The sequence below is a fragment of the Eleginops maclovinus genome, chromosome 2, assembly GCF_036324505.1.
Source record: "Eleginops maclovinus isolate JMC-PN-2008 ecotype Puerto Natales chromosome 2, JC_Emac_rtc_rv5, whole genome shotgun sequence".
NCBI classification, from domain to species: domain Eukaryota; kingdom Metazoa; phylum Chordata; class Actinopteri; order Perciformes; family Eleginopidae; genus Eleginops; species Eleginops maclovinus.
Window position 1 is genome coordinate 4,411,621 of NC_086350.1, and position 17,515 is coordinate 4,429,135.

The window sequence follows — 17,515 nt, forward strand, 5'->3', positions numbered from 1 at the left end:
CAGCAGGCTTTGGTGGTGGTTGTCCCAGCTGGGCTCCAAGACAAGAGACAAAGTTAGAGGGATCTAAAGGGAGGACAGAGACAGACGCTTTGCAGAAGAAGACGAGAAGCTGTAACTATGAACCCTCCTGGGAACACTTAACCTTTCCGTCACTGACCGGGTAAGTTTGGCAAGCACTTCAGTCTACTCTAAACTTCTAGGAATGTTCAAATGATGCCGAGAGGAACTTTGAGACTTTAATACTTAGAAAACGTACACAACAAAGTGTTTCAACTATTTTAAGCATGAGTTGTGCAGCACATTTTAATACACTTTGAGAAGTTTCTCAGATAATAAAAGCATGACTTTTGCAGGATGTAGCACCCGATTTAAATGGACATCTCTTAAAGTCTTCAACAGCGATGCAGTTCTTGCAGAGAGTACTTTTCAGTCGACGATGCAGTTGTTATTGTGCAAGGTGCTTGCAGCACTTTCAAACTCCCGCAATTAAATGGGTGGTAACTTAGCAGATGTCAGAGTCATGAAAGTGTTCTTGACCGACGTCCAAGTCTGCTACTTTTTATTTTTAGCACATAAACCTTTAAGGTTTACTTAAAAAGTCAGTTGGATTCTAACTTAAAAGCTTCTGATTTAAAGAGGTGACAGTATTGATCATCTGGACACCCTGATTCTCTCAAAACTTAAAGGTTATACAAACACTGCTGGACACTGATATTTTTTGAATTCAAGGACATCTACATTTTTATATTTTATAGTACCATCCTTGCCACTAGGAGAGATAAATCACCCAAAACTCCTAGAAGTGCCAAGTCATAAAAAACTCAACTAAAGCCAATACCAAAATCTAAAGTGTAACAGATTAAATGATGATTAAAGAGCAATGCAATTGAAGGTAGTGCGCTTGTGTGACTCACAGAAAGTGATCTTATTAGAGGTACATTCGGGGACGTATTGTTTTACATTAGTTCAAAAACAATTGATTTCGCCTTTTCAGATACTTATAAAACAATGAGATCAAAACAACTGAATATTAGTGGGGGGTATTTTATCTAAAATTAGCTCATAGTAAACATGTCAATCTAAGGAGTGTTTCAATGAAAATTCACTTGGTGGCAGCCCAACAAACTGGAAACCAAAAAATGACGTCACCTTTTAAAGTTTATATTAACACACACATCAGTAACATTAACATTCATTTAGTGTTTGGTAATAATCGATGAATGAAAGTCTAATACTTACACAGTTTTTGCTCTGGTTTTGGTCTCCTCCTCAGGGAAATTACGGATTCTTTTGAGTTCTAGCTTTAGCTATGTAGGTAGCGTACAGTGGGTTTATTAGAGCCTGCCTGCTGCTACTGGAAATGATTAAAGTGTGGAGAGTGAACCAAAACAGCTGGAAGTGAATGTTAAGGTAACAAAAGGTGTCTGTGAATCCCTCATTTGGTGCGACACATTTTACAGAGGTATACTTTCTTTACAAACAAAGATCAGTTGTGTAAAGTCTTTACAATTAAAGGTTTATACCCACTGTTCTGCCAGATACATTGGCCTCCTTTAACCACGGGACAGTTTGTGTTGAGACTTCTGTCTAGTATGTACATGAACACTGACTGACTGTAAGATATATTGGTCGGATAAACATTGAAATTGTAAAGCATGGCGTACCCTCCATCATCCCTTTTTGTGGGAACTTGCAGTTGCCAATTTATGTTATCAAGATGAAAATGAATGGGCCTTTTGGGACACTGCTCAGTGTTCTCAAACGGAAAATATTTAATTTTTCACGCTGGAGCTGGTGCCAATGTGTTTGTGTGGGAATGATAGGATACCACATGTCTTTACTACAGACTTCTGTATGTTTGATATGGTGCTACAGAAATTAGTCTCTTTCTGAATTAGAGATGTGTCGTAATGTAATTCCATATACACTCTTGAGTCGAAAAAAGTGCAAGAGCTAAATGCTACCATGAACTGCACTGCAAATATGTTACCAGGACCAGAAGTATCTCTGTGGCCATGTAAGATATGTTGTCACTATATAATTATGGGACAAACAAGTACACACAGAGCTGGGCAGAGAGCTATATATATGAACTTCTTCCGGTTCGTGTTTTACGTTTGATTATAGACAGAACGACACGTCCAAAGAAGGCCTTTTGGAAACTATTGAATGCCTCAAAAACACTCATGTTCCCCAGAGGATAATTCCTACATACTTTTGGTCAACCTCTGACTATTGAGCAAAACTATGAAGCTGTTGTCTTTGTTTTTGAATAACATTCAAGTCCAGCTAAAGATGAACTATAATAACTGGGGATAATCTGACCTTTTTTCCTTGGCATCACTTGGTTCAAACTTTTATTTTGTTAAGTACTTTAGTTGAAGACAAAATGTCTTGTACATTTTATTGTGTCAACTGGACTTTGGGTTTTCAGATACTAAGGTAATTGCTATCAATTGTATGGAATGGTAAACACAGTAGATATTATACCTGGTAGCAGCATATCTGCTTTCTCAATTAAAGTACCACTGTCCATAAGTATAGCCTCAGAGAGCCACCAGCCACTCTCATCTTTTGAGTCTTGCTCCCTTTTTGGGTGGAACAAATATCAGGGGGTTTTACTCTCAATATAAGTCTGCAGATTTGCTGAGAGCTCATTGACTTGTGGGAGTTGTTGAAGTTGCCTAAAAACACAAGGAAACTTAAACATGAACCTTAAACATCTTGAGTTTCGTACTCTCCAGTTCTTCACTGGTTTAACTGATTACGTGAATCAATTTTACAACTGGGTTTTGGCCACTTTGGTATGAAAATAACTTTTGGGAAGCAAAGCATCTTTCAGTCCTAACAGCAAAGGATAGCCTAGCATCTGTTGTATAGAAAATAGCTCCATGCTTTAAACTGGTTTTAATGGCTCATTTAGCACCGGCAAATGACAAGCTTTGACAACCACTTCCCATAAACTTCTGTTCAGCCCTTCTATCAAATAATACATGACTGGTTGTGGATAAATGCAGATTTATAGTTCCTCTCTTGCGTTATCGTCTGGACAGCCTGGTGAACAGCTGACGGGCGTAGCGTGGTCAACATGAACCACAGATGCAGGTGTGGTCGCCACTGTGCTGTCACTCTGTTTTAATTAGGTCTTCTCGCCACGGGCGGAGCATCTCAGGGTTTCCGTTGTAAGGATCTAATCTCTTCTCAGTCGCACCACCACAGTCATTGTCTGAAGAATTAAGAGAGCGCCTTGTAACTAACACTTAGGGTGTGACTAAACTCCGTGACCACAGCTAAAGTTGGAAACATGAAGCACACAAGTCTGGTTTTTTGAGAAGCCAGAACCAAAGCATTGTGAATTAAAACGTGCACGCTCATACTACACTGGCTTCTTGCTCATCAAAAAGACCTCTTTAACACATCAAAGACAAAAGTCAAACCTATCCCGTATATTCGCTTCTATAATAATAGGTAACAAGTTGATTCACGTTCAAGGCTAAGATCCCACATGGAGCTGGACCCCGCCTAAGGTCTGTCATTTTCCATTACCAGTCCCCTTTCTTCTGGATGAGGTAGTTTCTCTCTTTGTCTTTTGCTATTTTTCCATCCCTTCACTTTATTTCTGTGTGGCCTCGTTGGAGTCAGGGCCGGGTCATTTTGGTTCTCCTCCTACGAGTCTGGTGTTCCCCACAGGTTTTTCTCACACAGCTCGGCCTGTCCTCCGAAGGTTTCGATTAATCGCTGACTAATTGAGTTTTTTTAAGGGATAATTACATTTACAATTCTTTCTTTGAACCATTAAATGAATTAACTTAGAGGACATTTGCTTTGATCTGACAGCTGTACGAAGTGTCACCCATCTGTTTTTACCGAGAAGTAGGAGATGCATGTTCTTATTCCACTTCTTCTGTCTATGTGTCTTTGATTCAGCCTCTCATGAACCCTAATTGCCGACACATGGCACGCACCATGGCTGCCAACAATGTGTGTGTGAATCACAGACTTTATACGAAAGATTTTGAAGCTTCAGGTTTGGGTATTTTGGCTGAATTGGACAGACTTCTCAATAGCCAACGCCCTTCATCATATGCTACCCTACTTTACTCTCAATGGAACCATTACTTGCAAAATGACCAAGCTGTATTGAAGAAGACTTGAGAGTATTTATGAAGACTATGAACTTGTCAGGAGAATGTTGATTGAGGTAATAAATTGAGTGAGAAGTAGACTGACCATTGGCACCATTATTACACACTGTTGTACCTCCACTAAAAGCAATGATTTTTTCCCATCAAATTTTGAAAATTGCAGATAATAGGCTCCATGGCAAACCCACGTTTATGATACTCACACACTCTGCTCAGCAGGACAATCTTCAAATATTAACACCACTTTTATGATTCTCGAAGATTATGCAATCGCAAGTTAAGCTATAAACTACCTGTATCCTAGTTGCACAGCATGGATGCAACCAGAAGTGGTAAAATGCTAACTCATTATTAGATTTTAGGACTCATCCCTGCACCACTGTTGTAGGAATAGAGATACAAGCTAGGGGTTTCTTTTGCAAATGATGTATTTCCACTCTTGCTTGGCTACGATAACAGAGGCTCGAGCTGCTACCTTTGAGTTGCTGAACTTCGACCTCGGTTTGAGTACAGACAACATCTTCCTCTGCATGGAGCCAGCTGCCTGTCTCCAACATTAATCAAAGAGGCAGTTTTTATGGACGCCATGTGATCAAAGAAAGTTGTGTCAAGGCGTTAAACAAAAACACCTCCTGCTGTTCTTCCAAGGAATGAAGAATAATAAATACTACAAATGAATCTCAAACTTCTCTTGCATGTATTGATATTTTTAATCAGACTGGAGTCTAAACCTTCTTCCCCCACATGCACTTTAAGTAAAGTTGGATCACATATCCAAGTTGACGCTGTGGGTAACGTTGACACATCACTGCGATACCGTTCATGACTCAGTGGACGCTCTCTCCTCAAAGAGGGGACTCAATTAAGAGAGTGCAGGTATAAATTTGTGCGTAGGTGGGTCCAATATGGCAGCCACTCTGGGGCCCGGGGCTGGAAGATAAATCAATATCAGACTGGTTGAATCAGAGCGTCAGCCAGGAGCTTCCCTTGCATTGACTTCCTCTTCTTTTCTGCTCATCTCCATCTGCTAATTGGAAGGATGTCATGGCTTTATGGGCTTCGGTCTGTTTATCTGTCTCTCCTGTGATTGCCATCTACTGTGTTAGCTCCTTGTTTCCATTCATTGGGGAGATCATGAGAGGCTTCAGTCCTCCTCCTGAGCTTTTGTTTGCTGTGTGATTAGAAGAAGAAAGGTCATCGCTCCCTCTTCCTCCTCCTCCTCCTCCTCCTCCTCCTCCTCCTCCTCATGAACAAGTCTTGACGCCGTTGAGAGCACCTTTAGGAGTCTTGAGGAGTTACTACTCCTTCTCTCTAGTGGTGTCATCTTCTGTTTGGTTAACCTCCAACAATTCCTCCCCAGTACTTTCACTCTTAAAGCTCTTACAGCGATTGCAACTCAGTGGAGGCAATGGCATCATACAGTAGAACTAAATTACTATTAAGCTTAGCAAAATAAGATGAAGTTGCTGAACAAGATGTCGAACACCAGATGGAGAAACCGAGCAAATTCAGTCCATGAAAATTAAGAAACAACATCTTTAATCAATAATTGGTGAAACTAGTGCCCAAATCAATTATTTATCTACTTGACCAAGCAGCTTTAGTCATACATAATTATTAACTTGGACATCTTAAATAGTCCTTATAGGACTTTGGCCTTGCTGCACATAATTGTCCTTATTTAACCTTAAACACACAAAAAACTAAGGAAACACAAATGGTTCAAAGAGAGCAATCATTTTGTCAGACTACACCTTGTGGACGATGCATATCTCCCTTTTAAAATCACGGATTTCTTTCTGAGAATATTCAGTATATCTCAAATGAGACATGGCAGACTGTTTTCCAGATGTAATTACCCCCCAAAAACTCTCACATGTGTTTACTTTTCGTGCCCAAAGAGGAAAAAATAGCACTGAAATGACTGTGTTGAAGTGCCACGTGTGATTTCGGTTGGCACATATGGAGCTTTTCCTGCATACTTTGCGATTTTTGCAGCCGATATTTACTTATCACATTGACCCCATGTGTGTCCCATTTACCCAGCATGTGCCTTTGGTTCACAACTGGAATAACAGTCTGAGGAAAACGCCTTGAAATAAATTCCACCCTGCCCTGAAGTGGTGCCTGTGTTCCTTCGTCTTAGATCTGGGCAGTGGACGTATCCTCCACCCTTCATTCTTACTCTTCCCCTTTACCCTAAACCCACACACATGGACCCAGCCCACCTAATTCACTCCCACCACCTAATGCCAAACAGCTGTAGATCTGAGTCGCTTAGGAATTGCTGCTATTACGGCCTCTTCCCCTCCCTCACCACTCTCTTTTTCTGAGGCATTTTGCGTGTGGGCCCCTAATATCAGGCTACTCAGGATCCCAAATGTGGTGTCTAAACCACGTATCTATCCGAGGTTTATTTATGATGTGCCGTTGCATATGAGGTCATGAATCTACATCCTAGGTGCCCGTGGGCGGAGATGGATTGACGGACAGCTGGCTATAAATCATGCGTATGGATCTTGCTTGGCTCCCATGTTTTGTAGTGGCCTGGTCGGTCTGTCATGTAAAAGTGGGCCGTAACTGGACCAATGCCATTTCCAAGACGCTCCATCTAACTGAGGCAGCAGCATGACATAAATGCCAGTGACGTCATTCTTGGAGTGATTGACAGGAGGAAATCAGGCAATGATGCTGAGGGTTGAGAGCTCCTGCAGCTGTCCGGGAATCTGCTTCAAAGGATTGCTTTGGCCACATGCCTGAGGTCCAACCTGGAAGCAAATTTCTCAAGAATTTATCACTAACTTCAAAACTTTGGCCATGATATTTAAGACGCTGATGCAAAAGTAGTGGACCTTCTAAGTAGATTGCTGAAGATGCAGTACTTTGTTAGCATATACAAGGTTTTGACATTTTAAAGTCAATAAGTTTAGTCAAATTAAAGTGTATAATTTACATCAAAACAACACATCTATCAAAAATAAGTAACTGGTGTCATAATCCCCCAACCTTTTTAAGCTTGACCTCAAGATAAATGTTCAAAGATCACTTCACCTTCTTCAAAGTCCCAATGATCAAGTACGAATTGTATATTTTGGTCCTATGATTTCCTCTGTACAGTATATTTCAACTTGTAGTCTTTTTTGATAGACTTTGCAACCTTTAATTAGAATACAACAACCCAACAATCCCCATGAGTCTTCAGAGGTGGTTTTTAGGGAGTTCACTCATTCAGGGAAGCTGAGGTCTTGCTGTTTTATTGAGACGCCTAAGCAGTAAATAACAGGCGTTGGTACCAGGTGGAAATGTGCTGTTGAGATGCAGGACTTTTCAGTTGTAAATTATTGTCTATATATCAAATATCTCAGCAGTTTTTTTTAATCTTTGACTGTTGAAACCAGACGGTATGTTGATTTTGAAGAAGAACACTTTATCTACCTGATATGTTGTCTATACGATACAGAAAATGAGGCTTTGATTAGTATGATAAACGTTGTAATTAAATTAAAATCAATGATGAGATGGCTCTTCACATGATGGCTCTTCACATGGGAGAAGTACATTAGCTAGGTAGAACAGGGGGGTTAAAGCCAGACAGAGGACAAAATAAATAAACTACACAGATACTCCGCAGATATTAAAGATGAATAAGTGAATGTACTGGCTAGTAGTGTTTGAAATATCTGCCCATGGCAACTGATGTGTGTTTAAGGTTGGGAAAGATTCTGCAAAAAATATGTTGTTCAGGCACGGCCAGGGTCAGGCATCTCAACACTTGGCTCAGTGAAGAAAAGATGGTTATAGTTAATAAAAAGGCCTGGGAAGCGAACTCCATTCTCCTACATTAACTCACTTCATGACGATCCACCACCCCACTTCCACCTACTACATGTAGGGCACGCTACTTCGGGCAGCATTGGCACAGAGCGTTGCCACTGGACGTAAATTATGAGCTGCAGGATTGTCAAATGTGGATGTTGTTTCTAAGGGAACCGGGCTGTGTGCCAGACATTTTTATACTGTCAGGATAGTTCACATGATGACATACATGGAGCTCCTTCTCAACGTGATGCCCCGTTCCCACGTCATGCTTTGGGCCTTTGGATGGGTTGCAGATGTGTCTTCATTTCCCTACACATTGGCCTTCACTTTCTGTGCCCTTAGAGAATGACTAGCAACCTTTATAATGGCTTTTGCATGTCACAGGATTCTGGTTTCTAATGGAGGACTCCAGCTAGCATAGGTGTCTTAAACCAATGTGCTATACAACCGATCATAATACTTGCAGTGAGCCCCAGCGAGTCCTCCTATATTATTGCAATCTTCGTGTAATTGCAACGCACAAACAACAATGCTGTAGTTATTTTTAGGATATACGATCTTGTGTTGCCACGTTGGAAAAATCCCTGAATGTTATGTTTAGCTCCAATCCTTCAATACATCTCAGCGAAAGCGACCACATATGTCATCACACTGTGGTTTCATGTGTGTTGTGTTTGGATCTCGCTGTTGGTGTGGGACTCTGCATTGACTTAATCTTTTGACAAAGGCCAAGTCCCTCAAACCACCAAGTTTTTTTTAAATGGATGCACTTTTGTCTCCTGGTTTTAACCTCAGTGTTTGCTTATATTTTCTTGGGCTCCGAGGTGATATTTCATATGATATTTCAAACCGTTTCTACTTTTGTTTATTGGAGCTGTTGACGATGCTTGGCTCTGATTGGGTTTTCCCCTCTTCTTTGCCACGAGGACTGCATCTCAGCCAATCATTTTCTGTTTCTAAAGTGGGTGTTGCTGAGGTTTGGTCATACAGTCAACAACCATCAATCCTGTTATTTTGAACACCACACAGGGTTATAACTGCCGACTGATTTCCTTCATGTTTTCTTCAGTCATGACTCTTTTGTGTTTAAAGCTGGTGCACTAAAACGTAATGAAATAAGGTATCAAAGCAAGTTTTATGAGAATCCTGACTATAAACCAGCACTAAACACAGTAGTGGCCCGCTGTGTGTAAAACGTAGTGCTGCAGGGTGATGACAGAGTACTTTGTTGGCAACATGTGTCAGGTTGCATAGACTGATTACGGTCATACCCTACTTTTACCTGACCATGCTGTAAGCCTGTCTCCAATTATGTCAGTATGACTCCCTATTAGCCATGTGGTCGTGTGTGTGTGTGTGTGTGTGTGTGTGTGTGTGTGTGTGTGTGTGTGCCTCTCTGCAGGCCTTGCTCATTCAATATTAAGCAGCTCCTGATGTTTTGCTGGCCGTCACTGCACTGGTGTCAGGTACCCACACGATTCCCTTCACTGAACCAGACTGAGCCAGGATCCAGTTCCAGTCTCTTTGGCCTGTTGGAGCTGCTCCTAAAGCTCCTGAACTCCACACCAAAACCCCTTCGTCAGCTCTGGATGTTGTCTCATCACCACCTTGTTATTTATTCCACTAACTGTCAATGGAACTGGGAAGCTTAAGATGCATTTGGATATTTCTCTTGGCGTGACGTTGGGACTATTTGAGCTCTCAGGAGGTATGATGCTCTGGATCTTCATCTGTTTTATTCTTTTATAGCTGACGGTCAAGCGTCAAGACCGTTTGTTCACTTTAGCAGACTTGTGGTGAGGCAATATAGTTATTCATGCTGCTGAATTTCATCTTTTTAGGGGAAAATATGTGTCTGAGGCTGCTTTGGTGTGTGAGGAATGAGGCCATCAGTTCTAGCGATCTGTCCACTTTTATTAGCGTGACATTCAACAGGGTGGCTGATTGTATCCATGGTTGGGGTTACAGGTCTGTGTGTGTGCAACTTGACCCCGTCTGATCTCATTCACATGGAGGTTGCCTAGAAACCCCATGAAGACAGAGCATTTAACTGTCATATGATTATTATGCCAAAGGAGAGAATGTTCCCAGCCCCAAATAGATTTTATTTTGGCCTTAAAAGGGAATATTGTCATTAGTTCTGTCAGTAGCGTGTTAGGGAAGGACTTTTGTTGCATACAGAGACAGCAGGGCAATTATGGCATGCTAGACAAAACCAAAACGGTTCTAATTTCTAGTCATCTTTTCATGGAGTGCGCTTACTGTATCCACTGCTGAGAATAGCTACAGAGGTGTCGGGAAAATCATTGTATGCTATTGTTTGCATGTTGGGTTTGAGACTAGTGATACATTTGTCTACTGCTGGAAATTGACTTTTCCAGATGATGTTTTTTAATATGCTTGCATTAAAATGTATTGCTAGGCTGAGCGTCGTTGTTTCAGTAAGATGAAAAAAGAAAGGTAAAACATTTTTGCCAAAGTGAGCTGTTCCTTCTTGCACCTACATCCTGGGTAACACGGGATGGGTGGATGACTGTGGTTGTGCTGTCAGGTATGCTGCTGGGAGATCATTTCAAATGTCAAGCAAGTCCATTAGGGAGATATTTCCATACTTTCTTAATGCCACAACCCTTGATTTCAAACCGTGTTAACTTTCCAACACTTTTATCTCAAATCAATCAGTTCTATTTCAGCGTAGTGCCATCTGGAAAACTTTCGGTATCCTCTCACTCTTTCCTGTAATGATACACTGTTAAAGTTTCAACCCATCTAGTTAAAAGTCACCAGAAGGATGACTCATATCGACCACTTGTCGATATACCGTGTACACTAGAGTCTATGTTATTCCCGCATCTATTGAAACGCTATTTACTTGAGCTGAACTATGTTTTGTGTGGGTTTTAATCATCCATTGTATTCCCCTTACGCATGTTAGCTCAATGCCAAGGGTGTGCATGTCTGTAAATTGGTGAATGAGATTCTCCATGGAAGGACCTTTTTAATCGAACATTTGTATATTTTTAACCCATTTTTCACTTAACAGCAGATGGTAGGGAAACAGGATATGGTGGGAATGTAACGGTGGTCCCAAACCAGACCTGAAAAAGTCAATTGAGCTTAAGTGGTCTTAAACCTTTTGATAACTGCACACGTTCTCCACTTCCTTCGAAAACACCATAGGTATACAGCCACTGTATATAAAATATATACGAAAACAGCTGCGCTTCCTCTGCATCCTCCCACACATTTATTCCTGACATCACAATGTGTCACACTCACACCTGTGACGCTCCTGAAGCCATCACTGTCACCGTCACCCTCAGACAGGTAGAGATTTTGACATTGTTTTCCGATCATTAGCCACACAGTGACACTGCTACTGTGGGAGAATTTGATTTTGTGTTTATTCTAAACAGAATTTAAGTTAATAACGGCTAGTAGTGTAATGTTCATGTTGTGTTTTACGCACGTCCTCACATGCAAATAAAACGTGGTGATTGGAAGAGTCTGGATGGAGCTGTCAGTAGTGTGTCCAATTATGTTTGAGTCAGAAATGATTAAGGTGAAATCTGAGGGATGTTATACTTTGACAGATCACCGGAAGATGGATGTGGCAGAGGGAACCCTCAAAGGTGGTGCAATACATACATTTATTTTTGGTCACTGGGGAGTGAGATAAAAAAGAAGAAGAATCAATTACAGGTTATCGACGTAGGGGCTATAGCAGGGACAAAAATATTAAATGACGTATGAACATTCTCACTAGATTGCATGTTTTTGAACTGTTCAGGAGTCATTATTCATTTAAACATCACATAAAACAAAGTACAACATCTTAGTATGAGTTATAAAGTGTATTCTTTCCAAGGTTTTTTAACATTGGCAAGTATTAAAGTGAAAAGTAGTCAAACACAAAACTTTTAGATGTGAGTTAATTGTTTAAATCTTCTGTAGAAATGGATCTTAATCACTTTCTTCTTATCCATCTCGGTGTTAAAACACACATATTCTCACTACAGTAGCACATATGCGAGAGCTCTGAATGTCCAATGATGGCATAAGCACAACATACAATGAACTGTATTTGTAGCATAGCTATCAGTGAAGTGAATTATAAAGTTGGAGTAGTTTGAGAAAGTTCTTTGGACATGGTGGTAATTGTAATTAGTTTATATACATCAACTAAACTGTAGTGTAGGTGTACTTCAGTCTGATTATCTGCTTCTGTCTTGAAGTCCTTCTTGTTTTCAGTGCATTCTACAAACACACCAGCACTGAATGGAGTGGTGGTAGCCTCGAGGCTTGGCTTGTTCCCAAAAAGTTTACTCAGAAGGTCATTCAGATCCCTGGGAAAAAGTTGCGTGGGTAACTGCAAGGCACTGACTCCAGTTACCCCAGTAGTGTTGAGTAGGGGCTGCATACCCCAGGAGTTTACGTAACAAGTGTCAGAATGTGTGGATGGATGTCTGTGATGATGGATAAGAAGAGTAAAAACGTTCATTGGTAAGATTCACGTAACGTTAAGGGATCCATTCCTGGTATAAAACACTCAATTAGCAGGCAATTAAGGAAGAACAAAAGGACCAAATCCTCTTTGCTTTGATGCAGTTCCCCAGCAAACCAAAATCTACAAATCTTACTGAGTGTAAACATTTAACGGTCAATTTCATCTGACAAATAAAGCTTAAAATGTAAAAAAGAAAGAAAAGAAAGCTAAACTTGAAGGAGGGTAAATGCTGCATAATATCAAACTCAGATCACACATCAACTATGGGAAATATTCAGATATAAATCTGTTAGAAAAACCAACACATATTTTTAGTATCAGCTTGACCAAACATAACCCAGCCTATAATAAGTGGCTCATGTCAGTGTTATCTGAGGAATGCACTGCATTTAGACTCCCTGAGATAATGGTTAAGAGGACTGTTGTGTCTGGAGAGTTTGTCCCCTCCAATGTCTGGCTGAATTTAGAAGAGACAAATTGACGGACGAGTTGGTATGCTATGTAACTTAATTCACATGGCTTGTAATCTCCTGTCAACTAAGTGCACGTTGGCTTACGTGAAGTTAGCTAATTTTACGTTAGCTTAAGTGACATTAGCTTACATTGGCTCACCATTAGCTTAAGTTACATTAACTAACCATTAGCTTAAATTACGTGAGCTTAAGTTTCATTAACTAACCATTAGCTTAAGTTACATTAGCTCAAGTTAACTAACCATTAGCTTAAGTTACGTTAGCTTAAGTTACATTAAAGACTATAGGCCATCAAATGCCAGATTTCTAACTTCGAATTTCTAAACATTATCGTTGTAATTCTTATATTCTTCACATCTAGAGTACTCATATAAGCGCTATATAGACATACAGTACATATTTTGCCAGACATATTCAGCACTTTCAGTCTAGCATATCTGCATAACTTCTGTTTTATACGTCGTGCCACAACCTCTGTCTTCGTTACCTCTACATTATCGCTCGAACAGGTTATACTTTACTATTTTAGTTACAATTAAAAAGTCATTAAACAGTAATTCTAGCTTTGGGATAAATCTCTTGCAGTGTATGATGTATGATTACAGCTGAACGGGTTGAGCACTGCACTAAAACTGCCTTAACATGGGTCATTTTTCACTGAGGCTAGAAATCTTACTAAGGAATATGGTGTTTTGTGCTAACCATGAATTAACTCTAGGTTGTAAGTAAGACGCTGTTACAGTAGCTTCAGTGTTGAACACGTGGAGAAACGAGCTGACTCGCCAAACGTTCAGACAGTAACAGTTAACAGGCATTATCTGCTGCCCTGTGTGGGTCTCTGTCCAAGTACAAGGGCCCACTTTGAGCCGGCCTACTGTGTGTGGGATGGGAATGTCAGGTCCTTAGCTCAGCACTTCCAGCTTGTTCCCACCCTACCACCCATACAGTACCCATCGTGCTCAGCTTTCCTCCCTACATGACAGCTCTGTGGTGAGACTGTGACCGCTCGTCTCCTCTTGTGAACCGGTCTCAAGCTCAATGATAGGACAAGAGCAGCGAGGCTCTGTCATGTTGCAGATCTATTCCACTGTATATAAAGGCCGAAGGGCAGAGTAAACTTCTTGAGTAGCTTTTAGTCTGCGTGAGGAGGCTGATGGAGAAAAAGCATTTTGTTTAATCGCTGGCAGTTTTGAAATAAACCAAACCATAAGGAATCGGTTACACAATGAGGCACTCTTGAAACAACAAGGATATTAAACTCGGAGTACACAGCCTGTCTCACTCCGTCCTGAACTCCATCACATTGATTCAAGCTGGTTTTGGCCCCTGGAGGTGGTGAGTGGCTTCGCTTGTTTCTTCCAATTTCCTCGGGGTTCGACTTCTTCTGTTTTTGTCAAACTGAAATTCATTGCTTTTGGCGCAAAACCGAAGCCACAGTGGTATGGTATTTTGTTTTCTGCAGACAAGTTTTTGTATTCATTTTGTGGTTTTTAACCAGAATCTGTGAAAGTCTTTCTGCTTCACCACAAGCCTATTATAAAAAATCAGTGGAAAATGTATTTTTAACCGGTGATTCTGCAGTTATGGAGAGCACAAACAATGAAGTCAGTGGACAATGAAATCTTGGTGGTACATTATCCAGCTCATGCTTCTTTCATATGTTAGTTAAGAATGAGGCCTAGGAAAGAAAAAAAGCATACAGGGTTAAAACAGAGGATGCTGTTGGTGCTGCAGCGACAATTTCAAAACCTGACCTTTTTAAAACTGTCTTACAAGACGTCTAACTTTATAAAAGTACCATTTTACCAGTTGTAAAGCAAACTGGATAGCTAGATGAGTACTTTATTGATCCCAATTTGGATTTTTTTTGCGTTGCAGAAGCATAAAGACAAAGCATTGTGCATTAGAGAAATTAAAAGACGAGAAATAAACAATTCAAAATGTAAACATCTCAATCGAAATAAAATAGCATTAAAAGATTTACAGAAAAAATAAACAAAATATTACACAAGCTATTATATATACATTAAGTGTGTAAGAAATGGAATATTTAATAGAATATACATGTCAAATGTACAGTGTGAGTTTAAGTATTTTTAACTATGTAATGTAGTAGGAGTCAATATCAGAGCTCAAAACAGAACTGAAGTAAGAATACATGGTTTTGTGTACAATGGAGGAACGATTGACTCTCAGTTTCAAATAGTTTCATTGTTTTATAAGCATTTTTTAAATCCCTTGCTGAGACAAAAAGGTAATCTGTACATAGCCTTCTTTTAGACCTAACATAGAAAAGGTATGTTGTAGTACTGGATGTGGGGGATTTTTTACTCTACTGTAACAGATCTTAGAAGTTCTTGGTTTTACTTTGGTTCTTTATAGAGCTGAACGATTAATTGCATTTGCGATAATATCGCGATATGACAAAACGAGATTTTCCAACCGCAAAGGCTGCGATTTGACTGGTCACGTAATCGGGTCACGTGACTTGCGAGCGAGCCGAGTGGAGCAGAGCGAAGCCGAGCATGCAGGGAAAGAAGTCGACGCTGCGCTTGAACCTGTTGCACAATGGCCTCAGGCTCGTCAGAAGAGTGCACGGTTGGAAGTTTGGTACCAAAGAGGGGCGGCACGTCAGTCGTGTGGAATTATTTTGGCTTTAAAAAGGAAGATGCTGCACAACGTCAGGTATTGTGCAGAACGTGCCTCGCTACTGTTGCTACCACGTTTGATTTATTGCTTGTGTTTGTTGAAAAATACATGAGAAGACGACCTTGAACAAATAATCGCATATTAAATCGCAATTGCAATATTGAGGGAAAAAATCGCAATTAGATTATTTTCCAAAATCGTTCAGCCCTAGTTCTTTATACTATCAACATTTAAACACTGCCTCACCATTTAGGGCCTTTGCGATGTAACTGTTCCTCCTTACTTTTGTCAGACTGTTGCTCTTCACAGCCAGACTACATAAAGACCACTAAATGACTCTTATAGTAAATGCAGGAGTTGGCGTGACTAACAGACAGACATGACATGAAACACAGCTGGAAAACATGCACACAAGCACATTCAACGTTTAAATCCACACACACATGCAAAGAATGAATACAAGTGCTGCAGTAAATCTGCAGTTCCCTTACACACACACACACACACACACACACACACACACACACACACACACACACACACACACACACACACACACACACACACACATATATACACATATGTTACTGAGTGCTTGTTATTTTACCCGGCATGTGACATGAGGCCTAGACAGAGGTGTCCTTTGTTTGGCCTACCTTACAACCGACACGTTCTCCACGGCAACAGAGCGGGGGAAACCCAGAGGGCGGCTTGGGTTTCAGCCCAGACATAAAAAGAAATGTCCAGCCCAGCACGAAAATTAGCCAGGATCCCTTCAAAGCAAACCATCTGCTTCGGAAACTCATATTTCTGTAACACTTGCAGCCTTCCTGTGCTTGGGGATGTTTAAACTGCAGGTCTTGCTTTAAAATGAATAGAAGGTACACTGTTAGCTCTTAAATGATTACAACATAAGAAACAGCCTCGTCTGCACCAGGACTAAACCAGTCCAGCTGTAACAATCTTGGGAACATGACAACCTGCTGTAAACTTCTGACATTTTGCTAGATACCTTTGGCTCTCCTCCCCCATGCTCCGTTTAGCAGTCGGTGGCCACTCACTGCAGAGCGGCGGAGATCACTTTCAGTGCAATGGTCCTTAACACGGCACTTAGTGACACACTCTGAGTGCTCAGGACTGAATTGCTTGATTGGACAACTCATCTCCATTTGTATGGTAATCCACAGAAGAGCGCTGTAAAGAGCCGGAGGGACATGTAATGGAATTTGTTGGATCTTTGTCTCGTTGGCGGTGACCCCGTGCTCAATTATAGGAGCAGTATAATTAATCTACACCTCTATTGTAATAAATTAACGGTGCAATTATATCAGCGCCCATTCTGTGGTGTAATGTTCTAACTGCATTAAAGTAGATGAGTGTTTTTCCCCAAAACTGGGTGCTCACTGCTAGACTTTCATGCTCCTGGCACAGCGTTGGTATAATTTTTGATTCGCTGTGATGCTTTCTCTGAAAATGGCCCTGGAGGAGCCATGCCAAGACTGCAGTTAAAAGACCCCTCCTCTCCCCCTTTCTCCCCTTCCCTGCATCTTTCTGTTTTTGTCTTTTTATTATATGGTGAACTATTCATCTGGCTGGTAATCACAGTCACTGATTCAGTCTCTCACCCCCTAAACATTACGTATTTCTTTCTAATCCATTATCAAATAGGTCCCTTGTTGCTCATAATGACGTAACCCGGGGAGCAATCGAAGCAAACAGTAAAACACGAAACCGTGACTCCTCTAATGCACCTGAACCTCTCCTTCTCCAAACTCTGCAGAATGGGTCAGTTGTTCGTGGCATTTAAGCTGAAAACACTGCAGCACTTTCAAAGCAGGCAAACATGGGATCAAAGCAGTGACGTCCCACGTGCATCACACAACCCTCTCAATTTCTTTATTGTGCATTTTCCTGTTTATCGA

The 17,515-nt window shown here is 40.8% G+C and overlaps 1 protein-coding gene across 2 annotated transcripts in view; it reads left to right on the plus strand.

Annotated features, from left to right (window-relative positions):
* The window catches only part of LOC134883959 (protein inscuteable homolog), a 50,214-nt gene continuing 32,699 nt past the window's right edge, over window positions 1–17,515 (plus strand). Inside the window, exon 1 of one of the 2 annotated variants that reach the window (XM_063912500.1) lies at window positions 1–160. The gene's annotated coding sequence lies outside the window, so the exon portion shown is untranslated. Of the gene's footprint in view, window positions 161–14,084; window positions 14,280–17,515 lie in introns of those variants that run through there. The other variant, XM_063912509.1, reaches the window with a different exon arrangement.